The following is an 18,869-nucleotide window of genomic DNA, read 5'->3' on the forward strand; positions in this document are numbered from 1 at the left end:
TCGGGAGTCTAGAAACTGCAGGGAGCCTTTGAAAGTTCGCTCAGGCCCGGCGGCATGGCCTAGCGGCTAAAGTCTTCACCTTGAACAACCTGAGATCCCATATGGGCACCAGTTCTAATCCCGGCAGCTCCACTTCCCATCCAGCTCCCTGCTTGTGGCCTGGGAAAGCAGACGAGGACAGCACAATGCTTTGGGACACTGCACCCGCGTGGGAGACCAGGAAGAGGGTCCTGGTTCCCGGCTTCGGATTGGCACAGCACCAACCGTTGCGTTCACTTGGGGAGTGAATCATTGGACGGAAGGTCTTCCTCTCTGTCTCTCCTCCTCTCCGTATATCTGACTTTGTAATAAAAATAAAAATAAATCTTTAAAAAAAATTAAATCACTCTTGCCAAGTTTTGCAACCAATTTGTTAGAGTTTTTTTTTAAAAAAATAGATTTCCATTGAATATAGAGATAAATGTGAAGAATATTGAACCTTATGTCAATCTGCCTTCAGGATTTTTAGTATAGATTTTGCCATAAACTTCTACACTTTGTTTAAAATCAGACTTATTTGTTGGGCTCATTTTTGGTGCTATTTTGTATTGTATCTTCATGCTCCAGTTGTATTTATTTAGTCAAAAGGCAGAGTGATGGAGAGGGAGAGAAACAGAGATTTTTCTTAATGTTCATTGTCTATTTCATACCTATCCACCCCCCCTTTTTAAGATTTATTTTTATTGCAAAGTCAGATATGTAGAGAGAGGAGGAGAGACAGAGAGAAAGATCTTCTGTCCAATGGTTCACTCCCCAAATGGCCACAAAGACTAGAACTGAGCCAATCCAAAGCCAGGAGCCAGGAGCTTCTTCCAGGTCTCCCACATGGGTGCAGGGTCCCAAGGCTTTGGGCCATTTGCTTTCCCAGGCCACAAGCAGGGAGCTGGATGGGAAGCAGGGCTGCCGGGATTAGAACCAGTGCCCATATGGGATCCCAGCGCGTTCAAGGTGAAGACTTCAACCTGGCCACAGAGAGATCTGTGATGTATCTGCTGGTGTGTTCCCCCAAATGTCCACAGCAGCCAAGGATGGGCCAGGCCAGAGCCAGGAACTCAGTTCAGACCTGCCGTGTGGGTGGCAAGAGCCACAGGGGAGATCAGCTGCTGCCTCCTGGACTTAGCATTAGCAGCAGCTGGATTCAGAGGCAAAACCGGAAGTGGAACCGAGCCACTGTGCTGATTCTGCTGGTGTGGACTTGGGAGGCAGCAGTACTGTTCAAGTGCTTGGATCCCTGCCACCCGTGTGGGAGACCCAGAACATGGCGTGGGAGACCCAGTTCATGGCTTCAGCCCAAGCCTGGCTATGGTGGCACTAAAGGAGCAAACCAGTGGCTGGAGGACCTGTCTCTCTGACTGAAGCATTTTTCAAGAATGCTCTGTTCTGCCAAGCTCAGTGGTTCTCGTTGGAGGATGGCGCTGAGGGCTTACACTAGAATGGATGTGGAATTTTGTCACATGACTGACACATCCACTGATAAAATCAAGGCGCCCATAAGCATTTGCTGAATGAATTCATTTTCATTTTCAAAACAATGTGCTGACTCAGGCTTTTGTCTCCTAACCTATATAGTGGGCTGATAGGCTGTTTCCCAGGGGCGGGCTGGCTGGGGGTGTCACTTTTAGGCTGGAAGGTGGATCGCTCAGCCGGCTCCAGGAGCGTGGCTCTTCCTGCTGATCCCCCTCAAAGTCAACCAAAACTTGGGCACAGGTAGAGCACCCAGCACGGGCACAGGAGACACGTGGCACAGGTGCTCGGCTCCTGGGAGACCAGCCAGGGGGCTCTGCAGTCTCCAGCACTGGCACTCGGGCTCTGAAACTGGCACAGCCTTCGTACATGCCTGCCCAGGCAGTCCCAGAGGGCCGCAGCATCCCTACGATTTCAATACGGGTGCCAGGTAAGACGCAGAGTGCCAGGGAAATTTAAAGTTCAGATAAACAACTTTTTTTTTTTAAGAGTTATTTATTTTTGTGGGAAAGGCAAAGTCAGAGAGGGAGACGGTAAAGAAAGAGGAAGATCCTCATTCCATTGACTCACTCCCCAAAGGCTACAATGGCCAGAGCTGAGCTGACCCTAAGCCAGGAGCCAGGGACAGCCTCGGGGTTTCTCACAGGTGTGCAGGGTCCCAAGGCTTTGGGCCAGAAGCAGGGAGCTGCATGGGAAGTGGGGCAGCTGGGACATGAACTGGCACTCATATGGGATCCTGGTGCGTGCAAGGCGAAGATTTAGCCACTAGGCTATTGTGCCAGGCCTATAAGTGTATGTGTGTGTATATATATATATCAGTAGAAACGCATATCCGAGGCTCCCACAAGTGAAAGCCTGCTACCATTAGCAATGTGTATGTTTTTTGTTTGAAAGACAGAGACAGACACACACTCTCACACACTCTCACATCTCCCACCTGCTAGTCCACCCCTGGTGTCTACCATGGCCCAGGCTGAACCAGGATGAAGTGGGGAGCCTGGAGCTCCTTCTGGATTTCCTTTGGGGGTGACAGGACTCCAAATGCCTGAGCCCCCCCGCTGCCTTCGCGGGTGCGCATCAGCAGGAAGGGTTGGAAGGAGAGCTGGCGATCTGGACTCACACCCCGACTAGGATGCATTACAGACAGTGCCGCACGCCTGCCCGTGGTCTCTGTCACCCACGGGATGTGGGTGCCCAACATCAGAACTGTGATGCCACGAGCACAGGTCGTTTTTCTAGGTACATGGACCAGAGCCAAGGTGACTGATTTATCAGAGAATAAAAGGGGGTAATTGGCCTGGCGCGGTAGCCTAATGGCTAAAATTCTCGCCTTGAACATGTTGGGATCCCATATGGGTGCCAGTTCTGGTCCCGGCAGCCCCGCTTCCCATCCAACTCCCTGCTTGTGGCCTGGGAAAGCAAACGGCCCAAAGCCTTGGGACCCTGCACCCATGTGGGAGACCTGGAAGAAGCTCCTGGCTCCTGGCTTTGGATTGGCTCAGTTCTAGTCTTTGCGGCTATTTGGGGAGTGAACCATTGGACAGACGATCTTTCTCTCTGTCTCTCCTCCTCTCTCTATATATATGACTTTGCAATAAAAATAAATAAATCTTAAAAAGGGGGGTGGTGTTTTTCCTATCCATGCAACGTGTCCAAGAGGACCCCAAGGAGGCCCCACTGTGAATCATCAGAGTGCAGCAGCTCCAGTGGGGCAGAGTGGGGGACACTTGATTTCCTGAGGAAACCTTGGGTCTGGAGCTATTTTGGTTGTCTCAGCTGGGAGAGACAGAGACCAGAGAGATTGCCAAACATCCCACAGGGATCTGGTCCCCAAAGTCATGGGGCTGGAATCTAGATAGGTGTCTCCTTTCCTGCTTCAGAAGGCGTGGGGGCAGCGGGCTTCAAACAGAAAGGAAAGGAGGAAATGCGCAGGCCAGTTGCTTGGCTGGCAATGTGTGTGTTGAAATATTGTACTATATTCCAGAAAATGTGTAAATATTATGTGTTAATAACATTTTAATTCTTATTTTAAAAAGGGAAAGATGTACTGGGATCTTCCATGTGCTGGCTCACCCCCAAAATGGCCACAACACCCAGAGCTGGGGAGGCCAACGCCTGGGCCCCCCCTGGACCACCTCCTTCTGCTTTGCAAGCTGCTTTAGCAGGAGCTGGACCAGAAGTGGGGCAGCTGAAACTCGGAGCACTGCTGGGTTAACACTGCTGGGAGGCCACAACAGGAGCCTCCCTCCACAACAGGCAGACTTGACGCTGGTGTGTCTGATGTTACCTCCCCACCCCCACCCCCAAGTGAACTTTTGCTTAACCCCTGCAGGCCAGTCTTGGACAAAAGATCCATCTTGCTCAAGGAGCCGTCAACAGTTGCATTCACTTACAGTGGGGTTAGCTGGCTCTGAAAATCTGCCCCCCTTCTTGTTTGGGGTATTCTCCCCAAAGACTCCAGTAATATCCAAATGGAGCTTTTTCCATACCAAAGCAGGCAGTGGACTCAAATACTTAGCATGTCTAGGCCTTGTCTCTGGGCACTTCTGCATCTTACAGTCTTGGGGTTTTGTGGTCCTTGATACCATCTCATTATTTGTAACCCCCAGAGGCGTTCCATTGTATGGAGATACCTCTGCTCCCCTTAATGGACCCTGAGTTATTCCTGTTTTTCCTGCTTTTATTGAGAGAGATAAAGGGAGCATCCTGCTGAACCCACACCTGTCTGTACACACCTGCTGTCTGAGCTTCAAGGTCCAAGGACCGAAACTGCTGAGTCACAGGGTCTGTGTAGGTCTAAAATCCTGTCAGCAACAATCCCATCTCCCATCACGGCTCAAGTATTACTGCTCAAAGCAGCCAGGTATTGCCTCCCTCTATGTGTGGGAGCTGAGTTCCTTCTGAAAGCCAGAGGGAGGACCAAGGCTCAGCCGCTGCCCACCCCCACGTCCCAGGCCCTGCTAGAAGGCAGCGCTGCTCTCCAGGCTGACTGAGCTCTCTGATCAGGGCTGTGACTTCCTGAGTCTGATCATTACAGAGAAAAACCCCACGTGCTGTGGAAGTTGGGGTCAGCCCCAGCATATCCTCCGTCCCCCCAAAAGGCCCAGTGTGTCAGGATGGGGGAAGGGTGCTCTGTCTCCCTTTTCTGGTTTTTGACTTGGTGTGGAAGGGCCAGTTTCCAAGGATAGGAGCAGGAGGAAGACTCCATGCCACGCCCGGGCTTGAGTGTGTTCAGGGAGGTCCAGCAGGCCATGATGGCCGTGAGGGTGATGATGAGGAAGGAGAGCCAGGAGAGCTGATTGGCCGTGGACGCAGCCTCCTTCTTCCTGGATCACCTGCCTGGGACCATGCTGAGCATCTCCCTTTGAGCATAAGATCATCTTGAGGTCACACTGTGTGCTCTGCGCTGCTGGAGGATCCACGACAGCATCCTCGGCTGGGCCCTCGAGGACTCCTGATGCTAAAGAACAGAGATGTTGAAGTCATGCGCATGCGTGGATCTACCCCATGCTCCGCGCACAGTCGCATCTGTCTGCTTTCTGAGTCCTCGGCTGGTCTGCCCCCAGCGGCTATGCACACCTAGGAGTGCACAGCATGCTGTTCGCACGCAGGGATGTACCCAGTGTGAGGACCTATCAGGTGCTCTGCACATTCGTCACCACATACCTGTCGTATCAGAGATGCCTGAGTCCCGTGTCAGGGAGGGTACCTGGGTTCCACTCCCAGCCCCCTCCTGGTGCCAGCTTCCCTCCAGTGAAGACCCTGGGAAGAGGTGACAGGTGATGGCTCCAGTAGCTGGATCCCTGTTACCCACATGAGTGACCCTGGTTGAGTTCGTAGCTCTTGGCTAAACAGCAGATGGGTGTCTCTCTCTCTATCTCTGTATGTCTCAAATTTAAAAACAAAACCAAAAACAGCCTTTTTCCCAGCTACTTTGAGACGCGCCATCAATTGTCATCATCCAGTGTTAGCTTACTGTGCTCTGGGATTTTCAAGGTTCCTCCTCCTGTGCAGCTGCACCCCTACACTGTGAACACCCCCTTCCAGCTCCCCCTCCAGCTTTCCCTCCCGTCTCCCACCCTCTCTGGACTCTCCTCCCCTTCCAGTTCCCCCTCTCTCTTCATCTACAGCTCTCATCCAAAGAAGGACAGTTACAACAATGCTGCTGGTGACCGTGGGGAAAGGGTCCTAGCAGGAGCCAGTCCACTGTGGGCAAAGGGCAAGCAGGTGGTCCCTCTCATGTGGTCCACAGTTCGCCCCCCCAGGCAGGTCTGAGCACGCTTACCCTTGGAGTAGAAGTGTGGGGATCCTACAGAGAGCAGGGTTATGCGAACACCTTTTCTTTCCTTTACATTTTATTTTTGATGATGTTTACATGGTTGATCAGGGTGGAAAAGGTAGAAGATAGTGGGTGAGACCATTGTTTACACATTTTCTTTTTCTTCTTCTTGTATATGGGGGCTAGGGGGATACAACAGGAAAACCACGCCCAGTCTCCCAACTGCTGTATTACCCAGGGGACTGGGGAACTGCCACCCGATGTCATCCCAGGGTCCCCTCTGTGGAGCGTTTTCCGAAGGTTCTGCTCATGTGGTTTTGACAGTTCAGAGATGCTGCTGATGTCGCTGCTCCACGGATGAGGAAATCCTTCTGAGGCCAATCGGCTGTGCTAGTCCACCTCCGAGTCTACATTAGCCCAGATACTTGCTGTCAAGCTTCACTGGGGTAGTTGATCAGTTTATTCTGCCCTCTAGCCTCAAGAATCCAATGAATGCTGTGGCCCAGCCCAGCTCTGCCCCAGGTGCCACAGGGGGAGCTGCAGCCCAGTCAGAGCGACTCCCAATAACCCCCACTGGACCGGCCCCCCAGCTCTGATTCCTGTGCCTGCCAGCATGTGCAATGGACTGGTCCAGTCTGCCCTGCATCCCATTAAGATCTCGCATACATCATTGGGCATTGAACCTAACTCAACCCGACTGACTCCACCCTCTAGCCCACACTCACACCTGTGGGTGCCACTGCCTATCCAGCCAGGACCGCCCCCAGTCCTGGTTCTCTTGCATGCCAGTGGGAGTTGTAACCCATCAGAGAGGAGCCCACAACCTCCCCCATGGACCCACTCCCTGCCCTGGATATTGCACGCTCCAGGTGGTTCTGCAGTCTAGCTTGACAGGGCTTGTGCCCAGTCCCGGCAACTTGTCAGCTGATGCTGCCACACCAAGAACTTACAGATGATGCTCACCCAACAGGTGGGTGCAGGAGCCAGGATGATCATGCAACACTTAAAAAAAAAAACAAAACAGAACTTCACATTTGATTGTTACATGCCACCATTCATTCATTCATGTTTCCTTTTGTTAAATGGAAAGATCTTCTATCCACTGGTTCACTCCCCATGCCTGCAGCAGCCAGGGTTTGGCCAGGCCAGAACCAGGAGCCCAAAATTCCATCCAGATGCCAGGAGCTCACATCCTTGAGCCACCTCCTGCTGCCTCCCAGGGTCTGCATGAGCAGGGAGCTAGATTTGGAGCTGGAACCAGGCATCTGGTATGGGACGCACAATATTGGTTAATTAAGTGCGACAAAGGCCCGACCCAATAAAACACTCCTTAACTACACTAAGTGAGGTTCAGTTAAAACACTTGCCGCTCGCGGTTGCAGTGACCACCCAAAGCATGTCCACTCGCCTGCTCTGCAGTAGACACTCCCACGTGCGGGGATAATGGTGATGGCAGCGCGTGAGCACTGAAGCCCACGTAGCTCCTCTCCAGTCCTTCAGCTTCCTGCTCTAAGAAATACCTGCGCAGAGAGATAAGATCCCATGTCTGCTCTGGTTTCCAAGCCCTGCCCGCCTGGTCCCATCTCTCAAGGCTGTTATGGCCAACACTGCCCAGCCTCAGCCACATTCCTGGATTGCCAGACCCGCTGCAGGCTCACACAGCCAGGCCCCGGCAGCCCTGTAAATACCATTCCCCACTGCTCCTATTTGACTCCTCTCACGTGTTCTTCTCCATTACTGTAAATCTAATAAGCCCAGTTTTGCCCGACAAACAGGTTTTTCTGGTGGAATTGAGTCAATAGACTTAAGGTCCAACATACTTTTGGTTGTTATTCCACAAAATGGGAAGACCTAATGTAGTAGACACAGAATGACCTCCAAAGTCATCCAGCTGCCAGTCTGTGCCACCTGGGACACTTAGGTCACCTGACACGGATGAGGATCCATGATGTGCAGGAGACCCTGGCCTGGGGAGATCGGGCTCCTTGGCTGGCCCAGGGTTGCAGCCCCACGGCCTCCTCTGCTGCTGCTGCCAGGCCCTGTGGCAATGTGGTGGATGAGTGCCTCAAGTCATCCCATCTAGAAGGTGAGGGTGACACACAGGAATGCCTGCCAAGTCCCTGTGTCCACACAAGGAGACTCAAGCAGGCAGAGCCCTGGGCAAGGCCTGACCCACAGGAGGCGCTCTGCCTCCCTGGAGGGGGAGGGGGTGAGGGCCACGATGGAGCAGGGCTAAACACAGGGATGATATAGTCTTGTGACATATCATTTCTGAGCTATACAGCCAGTGGGATGTCCCTGCACACAGTGTGTCTGTGCCAACAGGCTCTAAATGCTGCTTTTTATTTCAGAATGCATTTTAGGATTTATTCCCAGGGAGCTGGGTCTGAAGCGGAGCAGCTGGGACTTGAGGCTGTCACAAGCAGTGGCTCACCCGGCCACACTGCAATGGCGGCCCTTGCTAGAAGAATGTCTCCCGGGAGCCTGAAGGCCGGGTGTGAGAGAAGTGGCTGCGGTTGCCTTTCCCTCCCCCGCTTCTGCCCTGCTCCATGAATCGCACAGAAGACGTGCAAGGAAGGTTGCAGTCGGGGCCTGGGAGTCAGGTGGTGTGCAGGCTCCTGGTGCGACGCAGGAGCTGCAGGTTGAACTTCTGAGGACCCACAGGAAACGCCCACCTCAGACCTGCGCCCTGGCAGCTGGGACTCGATGCGGAGTGGGAAGCGACGCCTGGGTCCTGTTTCAGCCTTGGCCAACACTTTTTTAAACCATAGCACTCAGTTCTACCATCGCTCTGAGTGAGAATTTCTTGAGAGCAACCAAATAGTATCATCTCAGTAAAAAAACCTCAGTAGATTCAGGAATGGACATTCATATCTGTGCAGATTTCATATGCTGTAAACGCTGTCTTAAAAGTAAGTTTTATGTCTTTTCAAAAGAGCTCCCTTATTATTTTTAAGAAAGATTTATTTGGGCCCGGCGGGGTGGCCTAGCGGCTAAAGTCCTCGCCTTGAAAGCCCCGGGATCCCATATGGGCGCCGGTTCTAATCCCGGCAGCTCCACTTCCCATCCAGCTCCCTGCTTGTGGCCTGGGAAAGCAGTCGAGGACGGCCCAGTGCTTTGGGTTCCTGCACCCGTGCGGAAGACCTGGAAGAGGTTCCTGGTTCCTGGCTTCGGATCGGCACAGCACCGGCTGTTGCGGCTCACTTGGGGAGTGAATCATCGGACGGAAGATCTTCCTCTCTGTCTCTCCTCCTCTATATATCTATGACTTTACAACAAAAATAAATAAATCTTTCTTTTTTTTTAAAGATTTATTTATTTTCATTACAAAGTCAGATATACAGAGAGGAGGAGAGACAGAGAGGAAGATCTTCCGTCTGATGATTCACTCCCCAAGTGATCGCAACAGCCAATCTGCGCTGATCTGAAGCCAGGAGCCAGGAGCCTCTTTAGCATTTCCCACATGAGTGCAAGGTCCCAAAGCTTTGGGCCGTCCTTGACTGCTTTCCCAGGCCACAAGCAGGGAGCTGGATGGGAAGTGGGACGCCGGGATTAGAACTGGCACCCATGTGGGATCCTGACTCATTCAAGGTGAGGGCTTTCAGCCACTAAGCCACCACACCAGGCCCAAGTTCCTTTATTTATTTGAAAAATGAAGAGATAGAGGGAGAAGTAGGGAAACACAGGGGGAATCTTCCTTCTACTGGATCCCTAACTGCTACCATGACCAGGGCTGAGCTGGGTGGAAGCCAGGAGCCTTGACCTCCGTCCTGGTCTCCTGCAGCGATCCAGGGGACCAAGCACTTGAGCTGTCTTCCACTGCCTCCCCAGGGCACCACACTAAGTTCCCAATGAGTGGGGCCTGGGAATTTGGGATAATGATGCTGCTGTAGAAGAGAGAGAGGAAAAAGAGGGGTTCCATCCACTGGTTCACTCTCCTAAGGGCTACAACAGTAGGGCTGGGCCGGGCTGCAGCCAGAAGAGACGAGTCCCACCCCGGTGCCAGGAACTCCACGCAGGGTTGGCAGTGGCCAAGCACCTGGGCATGTTTTCTCCTTGCAGACACATTAGCTGGGCTGGAAGCAGAGTGGCCAGGATGCGCACCAGCGCTCTGACATGGGATGCCGATGTTACAGCAGCGGCTTAAGCCCTGTCCCACCTGCCGTCCCTGAGACCCGTTTTCTCACAACTTTACATCTGTAGAAGTCAGAGGCAGTGTAGGTGGTACAGGCAGGCACAGCATCAGCTCTGGGTGCCAGGTGCATTTTTGCCTACAACTCCTCCTACCAGCAACCCTGGTTAGGGGATCCTTGCAGAAACTGCTGTAAAAGCAGGGAAGAGGTCCCTGGGCCCCGTGGACACAGGGAGCATGACGCACACTGAGCGCCACCAGGGCAGCAGAGGGCTAAGGGGGGCGGGGCTGGTAGTCTCAGGACTGTACAGGGGATTTCTGTTGGGACTTGCATTCCCCTGTGTGCTCCTTATCTACCTGCTACCCATACTCAGTGAATCTGTTATCTCCCACGGTCACTACAGGTCACTACAGTCGCCAGTCCTGCAGCTGCTGGCTGGGCTGGGGAGGGGCCGGCACCTGGAATCTTGATCGGCCCTAGGATCTGCAGTGATGGCTCAGTCACATGACGGACAGGTCCTGCTGGTGCTAGCAGAAGGACTGCTTCTGGCGGATTGCAGAGGGGGCGAGACAGACGCCGCCATGCCTTCCACAACCCGGCCTCTAACATCAGAATTCCTGCAACACTCCATGCGTCCCCACACCTCTGGGGCAGGAGCGCCAGGGCGCAGAAGTTGCCGGAACCTTCTGGAAGGCTGGCTTTCCTCTGGCCACTATGGTCCCTGTCCTTCCTTCCTGCAAACTACATTCGCCCCCAAAATGCCTTCATGCTTGAAGTCCAGGTATAGTGGGCAGAGCCACTGGAAAGGCATTGCACACAACTGTGGGAGCTTCTGGAAGCTCCTCGTTAATGTCATGCCACCTCCACACGAAGGCTGGAGTGTGGAGCCCCAAGGGCCCCCAGGATGACATGGAGCCCCCATCAGCCCTCGAGGTCTCCCATCTGGGGGTGTGGTGTCCCCTAGAAGGGGTTGAACCCTTTGCAAGGGGCTGACAGGACAAGGAGGGGTGGGGAAGGCTATGCACCCCAGGGAGGGGAGCCAGCAGGCAGGAGGTGTCGCCACAGGCTGTGTACAGCACACAGAACAATATGGCAGCCTAATGTCTCCCGCCTGGAGGGCTCCAGCAGGGATCTCTCCTGGGGCTCCCGGAACCACAGCCATACAGAGAAGGGAACTGTGGGACTGTGCCGGGCTTGGCCACTTGCCCATGGTACAGCGGCACTGTGGTGGGAGTGCTGTTTATTTGTTGAAGTTGTGTCCTTTGGGAGAATTTCATCCCCTTATTTCCGAAGGTTTTACACATCTTTTGCTCAGTTCAGCCTATGTACTTCATTGTTCAGGCTGCTATTCTGTGCACTATCTATTTTAATTACACTTCCCTGTTACTCAGCTCTGTTGAGTGAAGAACCCTGTCGAGTGTTTTCTATTGAACTTCTTCCGGGAGGCAGCGTTCAGTGACTTACTAATTCGGTTCATTTATGGTCTCCTGGGTTTTCTACCAAAAAAGACTTATTGTCTGAGAACAAAAACATGCTTGCTTCTAGACCTTCTGAATGCCTTTTAATTTTTTAAATTAACTTTTTTTTCTATTTATTTGAGAGAGGGAGAGGAAGGGGGGCAGGGAGAGCAAGCAGGCGTGAGAAGCAAAGCTCCCCTCTGCTGGCTGACTCTCCCATGTTGTTCTGAGGCTGAAGCCAGGAGTGGGGTGTCCCATACAGGTCAGTCACCGGGCCAGTAGGCACCTGGTTCCCTGAACCATTACCACAATCTCCCAGGCTCTGCGTGGGTGGAAACTGGGGCCGGGGCGGGGGTCAGAGGCAGGAAGGGGGCCCAGGCTCTCGGCTCTCAATGCAGAATGCCAGCATCTCCGGCTGGAGTCCCCATGTGATGGCAACGGACGCCCTGGTGAGGGATACGCCTGTCCTGACTGCAAGGGAACAGGATTAGGAACCAGAGTGACAGAAACAAGAGGGCGACAGACACTACAGCAAAGTAGCAGCCAGTGTGGAAATGGGCCAGGCCGCAGATGCTGTGTCCATTGCTCTCCAAGCAACCGCAGCCTGAGCAAGCAAGGCAAGGGTGTGGGTGGGGCCGGGAGAGTTACTCAGAGCAGGCAAGCATGCAGATAGAAGAGCCACACCAGCCAAATGCCACAGTACGAAATCGGTGCATAGGTTTCTCGTGTGGTGTAGTCTCTGCTAGCATTTAAGATCCCTAATCGCATCTTTTGCTGAGCCTCTGTGTGGGACACCTGCCTCCCTTACCAAAATGCCTGTGTTTGATGGACATGTCCAGCCACGCTCCCAATTCCAGCTTCCTGCTGGTGTGCACCCCGGGAGGCAGCCACGGTGGCTCAAGCACTCACGTAGGAGATTCAGATTAAGTTCCCAGCCTGGCCTGTTCAGCCTTGACTGATACAAGTATGTGGGAAGTGAATGAACAAATTAAAAGATTTCTCTAATGTAATCAAATGAAATAAATGCTTTTTGGAGGAAAAAAAAAATGTATTTTGCACCAAATGAATTGTGTTTTAATTCCATGTTGTCATGAACTTTATGACTTATCCTATTGGTGAAGTCGTAAATAGGCTTCTCATTAGAACACTTCAGAGAAATTGGAAGTGGTGGCCTATCAGGCTAATCCTCCACTTGCAACGTTAGTATCCCATGTGGGCACCGGTTCCAGCCATGGATGCTCCACTTCCCGTCCAGCTTCCTGTCTGTGGCCTGGGAGAGCAGGGGAGGGCAGCCTCGGGAACCCGCACCCATGCGGGAGACCTGCAAGAAGCAGCTCCAGTGTCCCGACTCCAGATTGGCACAGCTCTAACAGCCGTGACTATTTGGGGGGTAAACCAGCGAGTGGAAGATCTCTCTCTCCTTCTGTGTCTCTTTGTCACTCTGCTCCTCCTTTGTAACTCTTTCAAGTAAAAACAAATAAATCTTTAAAAAAAAAAGTGGCAACAGACGAAGCAGGGTGGGTAGACTTGCTAATGGTTGCAGCGGCGTGGTAGACACATGGACACTGGTTGGATTTTTTTTCTCTAACAAAGTAATGAGGAGGATGCCTCTGCCCACACCTGCAAGAGGTCGCCAAGAATGGGCTTGCGATGCGTGTAGTCACAGCTGGATTTCCTAGTGCTGAAAGTTCCTGGGGTGAGTCCACAGAGCTGCACACAGGATGACCGTCTCACATACCTGTACTTGTAACACGCGCATGGCCTAACACGTGTGCACATGTCCTCACACTTAGAGGAACAGCCTCAAGTGTTCCCACACAACCTCCTCTCAAATTTGCCAGCTTCCAAGAAGGAGGGTGCTTTCTGCACGGTGGCAGCCTCCTCTGTGCCCCCCTGGGCTCTTCAGCCCCCACACCCTTGGACACTTCGTGGCCTTTTGTGGACTGCCGTGGCCAGGACCCTCCACCTGGGCTCAGCCCACACTGCCTCACTTCCTTGTGAGGGAGCCAGGCTGTGTTCTCGCCTTGGCTGTCCCGCGGGGGCGGCGTGTGCTCCTCCTCCTCGCCCATGAGAGGCCACATGACTCTGATGAGTCTTATGACAGGTGATGTCGACACAGATGTCCTGATAAGATGACGTTTGTTGAAATTTCTCCATGAAAAGTTACTTTTTCTCCTGCTGTGGTTAATAATTATTTTGGGAAGTTACTTTTTCATTCCTACTCCAGTTTCACCTACTAGTTTTAATGTTCGTTGATACTTTTTATCTGAATTAACTACTGTAATCATAGCTAAATAGTGATATTCCAACTCCATCATTCTCTGTATGTGTAGCAGCTGGACGGGGGTGGGCTTTGGTACACTGGTTAAGTTCCTGCCTGTATCTCTCACATCGCATACCAGAGTGCTTGGTTCGAGTCCCGGCAACTCTGTTTGTTTTTTCAGTTTTAAAGACTTGCTTTATTTATTTTTTTAAAGACTTACTTATGTTTATCATTGGAAAGGCAAGAGTTACAGAGAGAAAGATTGCCCTCATCTGCTGGTTCATCTCCAAACGGTCACAGCCAGGAACCCGGAACTTCTGGGTTTCCCAAGTGGGTACAGGGCCCCAAGAACTTGGACCATCCTCCGCTGCTTTCCCAGGGACGTCAGCACGGAGGTGGATTGCAAGTGCAAGTAGCCAGGATTCTAACCAGCACCCATAGAGGATGCTGGATGGGGGTTCAACCTACCACACAACACTGGACCAATCCCAGATCTATTTATTTATTTATTTGAAAGACAAAGCGACAGAGAGGGGGAGACCTTCTACTTGCAGGCACTGACCCACTTCACCCCAATACCGGGCCCTGCAGCTCCGTTTCTTTCCCAGCTTCCTGCTGATGGGCACTCCGGAGGCTGCACACGGCCCTGACACTCGTGTGGGAAACCAGGACGGTGATCCAGCTGCTGGCTCGGCCTGGCCCACCCCATCTGTATCAGACAGGTAGGGAGTGAGCCAGCAAGTGGAAGAAAACCTCCACCTCGGCTTTTCAAATACATTCCTAATGAGTTGGGGGAGTTTTCCTTCACTTGGTATTTCCTGGAGGGACATCAAGGCTCCTGTCAAGGTCTGTTTTTGTTTTTATGGTTGGATATTAACACTCTGATTCAACCTAACGGATGTAAGCATGTTGCAGGCATCTGAAATGGTTTAGATAGGTGTGTCTTCTCAGACAATCATCATTTAAAAAAAGTTTTTTTTAATGCACTGGCACACAACTGCCTCCGAGTGTGGTCCTTCGATGCGTCTCTACAGCGTGTGTGGGCGTCTCTTTATCCCTAACTTGTGCGTGCGCTGCTTCTCCTGCCCGAAGTAGTATCAGGGTTTTACCGATGTGTTTGTATTTCCAAAGACCCGATCTTCTTTTATTATTCTACTGATAATGTGAGTAGATTCTAATTCATTTCTGCTATTATTGATATCATCCCCTTCGTTTTTGGGGTTTTCACTACAATCTTTTTTTCTTAGGGATTTGTTTCTTTGAAAAGCAGTTACAGAAAGAGGAAGAGACAGACAGACAGACAGCGAGATCTCACCTCCTGTGGGTCGCTCCTCAAATGGCCGCCATGGCCAGGCCTGGCCCAGGCTGAAGCCAGGAGCCTGGATATCCTTCCAGGTCTCCCACACGGGTGCAGGGGCTCCAGGACTTGGGCCACCGTTCACTGCTATTTCCAGGCCATTAGTAGGGACCTGGATTGGAAGTGGGGCAGACAAGGCTCAAACTAGTGTCCTTACAAAATGTGAGTACTCCAGGAGGCAGAATACCCCTCTGTGCCACAGCCCTGGCCCAATTTCCAGTTCTGCTCTGTTCCCTTGGGCACTCGGATGCTTGTTTGAGTCCTGTGCTTCCCTTAGCAGCGCAGCGTGTTCGAGGGATCCGCAGGCCAATGTGGGTGGGGCCTTCCTTGCTGTTGTCAATATTCGCCCTTTTACATACAACCTCCCCTTGACTCACGCATGATGTAGAAGTCTTTTCTTTAGGTTTCCAAACACTTAAGATGCTGTCGTTTTTCTTCGAGTAGCTTTAGGGAAAAACACAATGATGTTTGCGTCACGAGGACCAAGGGAACAAGTTTTTCTGGCGAAATTCAGGTATCACTGTTTGCATTTACAGCAAAGAAGCCAGCTGTGGACACAAGGGTCGTGGGGGCTTTGCCTGAGATTTGCCCTTCATGGGGCAACCCTCCCAGAAGCGAGGAGGTTGTTGTCCCAGGTCAACCAGGCTCAAGGGAGTGGGAGGAAGTTGTAGGCAAACATGAGTTTCCGGGAGACATACGAGATACCCCGTGGTTCAGCAGAGCCCAGGGACAGCACTGCGAGGAGCAGGGGTGGGGGGACAGAGGGGAGAGGGGTGCCCACAGACACCACCCTCCACCCTGGGGACGCTCTCCCTGGCCCAGCGAGTCTTGTGAAGTTCAGGGTCCCCTGCCTTTCAGATACCGGGCTGCCTTGGAAACATTCGCTTCCTGTCCACAGCAGCCACGGTCCCTTGAGGGTCCCCCAAAGCCAGTTTGATGCTGGGAGAGCTCCTGTGCGGTTTGGAGCTAGCAGCATTGGGCTTGCTTGTTGGGGTTCAGGATGGAGCTACCCCCAGCTCCATCCCCTCCTGTTCCCTGAAAATTTTTGTTTTGAACTCCCTGCTGGGGCTGCCCTGGTCGCCCAGGAATGCCCAGCTCCTGTGCACTCAGGGGGGCCTCCTGGCCAATTCCTCTCTGACTCCAGGGTCACAGGGCTGAGCACAGGCTCCTGAGGCAGGGCTGGTTTGAGGACCTTGGGGCAGAGGCCTTGGCTGCCTGAAGAAGCCATGGAAGGTGAAGGCTGGTATTTGATGTCCATAGTTTTATTTATCCAACAGCAGTGAGTAGGGAGAGAATTTGGTCCATCGGCATGCCTGACGCCCCGTCCCAGCTCTGCTCCTGACACCAGCTTCCTGCTAACATGCACCCTGAGAGACAGTGGGGACCTGCCACCAGCAGGGAGGCCTAGCTCTCTGAGTCCCAGTTGCTGATTCTGGACCAGTCCTGCCCTGGTGCTTTCCAGTTCTTAAGGAGTGAACCAGTGGATGGATGGCAGATCTCTCTGTTTTTCTGCCTCTCAGAGAAATAAACAAGCAGGATGGGAGCTGGTTTGCTCTGGGCCACCCAGGAGGTCTAAGGAAAGCCGAAGTCGGCCTCCTAGCCATCCCTGTGTGCACCTGCCGGACCTCAGCCTCAGGCATGGGGTCTGGTGGGCGCTGGGGATGTCCGACCCACCCTCACCACACATCTCCTCTCCCTGAATCTCTGTTTTCCCGGCCGGGAAATGAGCACTGATGAGCTCAGGGGTTGTAAAGCACAGCGTTCCGTGGCCTCTGACGCATATGGGCTCTCTGGCCACAAGTGGACGAAGGGCCACAACCTTCGGCCCACAGCTCGCTGCTCTGGGGATGGCTGCGTGACCCCAGGCCAGGCCGCGCCTCTGTCGCATCTGCTTCCTCTTCGGGAAGGGACAGGAGGGTCAGGCAAGGCCTTCACGAACGCCAGCGATTCTGCATGATTCCGCACTCCTGTGACACACGCCTGGGCCCGCACCCTTGGCCTCTCCAGCCACAGGAGAAGGGAACACACCTTCCAGAGAGCATGACTCGCTCATCCGGAGCCTGAGCCCCTCCTGGGAGCCCACTGAGGCCTGTGCACTACTGCATGTGTTCCAGGCCTGGGCTCGTGGGCTCCCTGCTGCACCCAGGCTTCCCAGCCCCAGGCTCTGCACTGGGAGCCTACTTCCTGTTCTCCCAGAGCCTGGTTCTTCTCTTCCTTGCTAAAGTAAGGAGGTTACACTTGGTGGCCCTGAATCACTCCAAAGCATCTTTTTTTCTTTATCTTCTCTTCTTCTTCTTTTTCAATTTACATATTTGTTTATTTGAAAGGCTGTGTTACAGAGAGGTGGAGAGACACAGAGCAAGAGAGAGATCTTCCTTCCATCCGCTGGTTCGCTCCCAAAATGACCACAGCTGCCAGAGCTGTGCCTATTTGGAGCTAGGAGCCAGGTGCTTCTCCCAGGTTTCCCACACTTGGCCACTTTGGGTCAGAAGTGGAGCAGCCGGGACTCAGCAGAGGGCTGTGATGGCAGCACTGCAGGTGGCAGCTTTTCCCACTGCACCACAGCGCCAGCCTTGGCATCCAGGTCTCTTGGGTTAAGGTAACACTGGAGAAAGAACAGGAAAATCATCACCAGAAACCTGACACAGGAGCGGGCGCCAGACACAGACCACTGCACCTGGCTCCTCTTGGGTCTTCCCCGGGGCAACAAGTGGGAAGGATACTCGCAGCTCTGTGGACGTGTAGCAGGGGTGGAGGGGCCAGGATGGCGACGTGGAGTCTGTGGCGAGGATCAGCGGGGTTCGAGCTCATCACTTCAGCGCTGCCTGGAGCCCCGGAAGCTGGTGCCGTCATGGTGCAGTCTGTGGTTTTGACCACAAGGTGGCGAGCAGGCTCTAGAATTTGCTCCCAGGCCTTGCCGTGGAAGGTGAGGGTGCTTTGATGTTGCCGCTGTGTGCTGGCACCCCTAGCCTGTCCCTTACTTTCCCATGCTAGCCCTAACCCCAGGTTAGCTGAGATATGCACTGATTGTAGAAAGAGCCTGGGGGAAGGGAGGCTTCAGAGCAGGTGACAAGTGTTAAGTCTCCCCCCTCCCCCCCAGGGCTGCTCCCTGTTAACTCTAGAGAATAAAATTGACAGGGCCAGGTGTGGCCTGGCCCCGCCTGCCCAGGCCTCCGCAGGCAATCTGCTTCCCTGGTCCACGCGCTGAACAATGGCTTGGCTGGCGCAACTGATGAATTTGGAGATTGGGCCTTGAGCCCTCCAGGGACCTCCCATCCCGTGGTCTCGAGGTTCTGTGAGTTTGTGTGTGTGTGTGTGTGTGTGTGTTGAAATGAGGCACTCGAGACAATGACGTGATGGACGGCAGTTTTGTTCATTCTCTCATTCATTATGAACCAGCCAGCCTCTACTGCGCACCAGACACCTGAGATCAATCAACAGTGATGTGTGTCCAGAGCAGGCGAGGGGGCAGGGCTTGGTACAGCCACCAAACTGCTGTCCGCACACCCTCTCAGCTCTCAGGGCCTGGGCTTGAATCCACTTCCATCCCAGCGCCCTGGAGGTGGTGGCTCCGACCAGTTCCGCTCATGGAGACCCAGACTGAGTGCCTGGTCCCCTGCTTTTGCCTGGCTAAGCCGTGGCTGCTGCAAGCCTTTGAGATCTCTTTATCTTTTCCTCTTTCAAGTAAACAGTTTCTAGGCCACCCTCTACCCGCATTAATGTTCTGAAGCCACTTCAAACACCAGTGAAGTCATCAGTCACAAACATGAGACAGGGCAGGTCACTCGGCCTGCATCCCCTGTGGGCACTGAGTCAACGGATGCCCGCTCCACCTGTAACCCAGCTCCCTGGTAAGGCAATAGCGGATGAACTAAGT

This window comes from Ochotona princeps, chromosome 22 (assembly GCF_030435755.1).
Source record: "Ochotona princeps isolate mOchPri1 chromosome 22, mOchPri1.hap1, whole genome shotgun sequence".
Lineage (NCBI taxonomy): Eukaryota > Metazoa > Chordata > Mammalia > Lagomorpha > Ochotonidae > Ochotona > Ochotona princeps.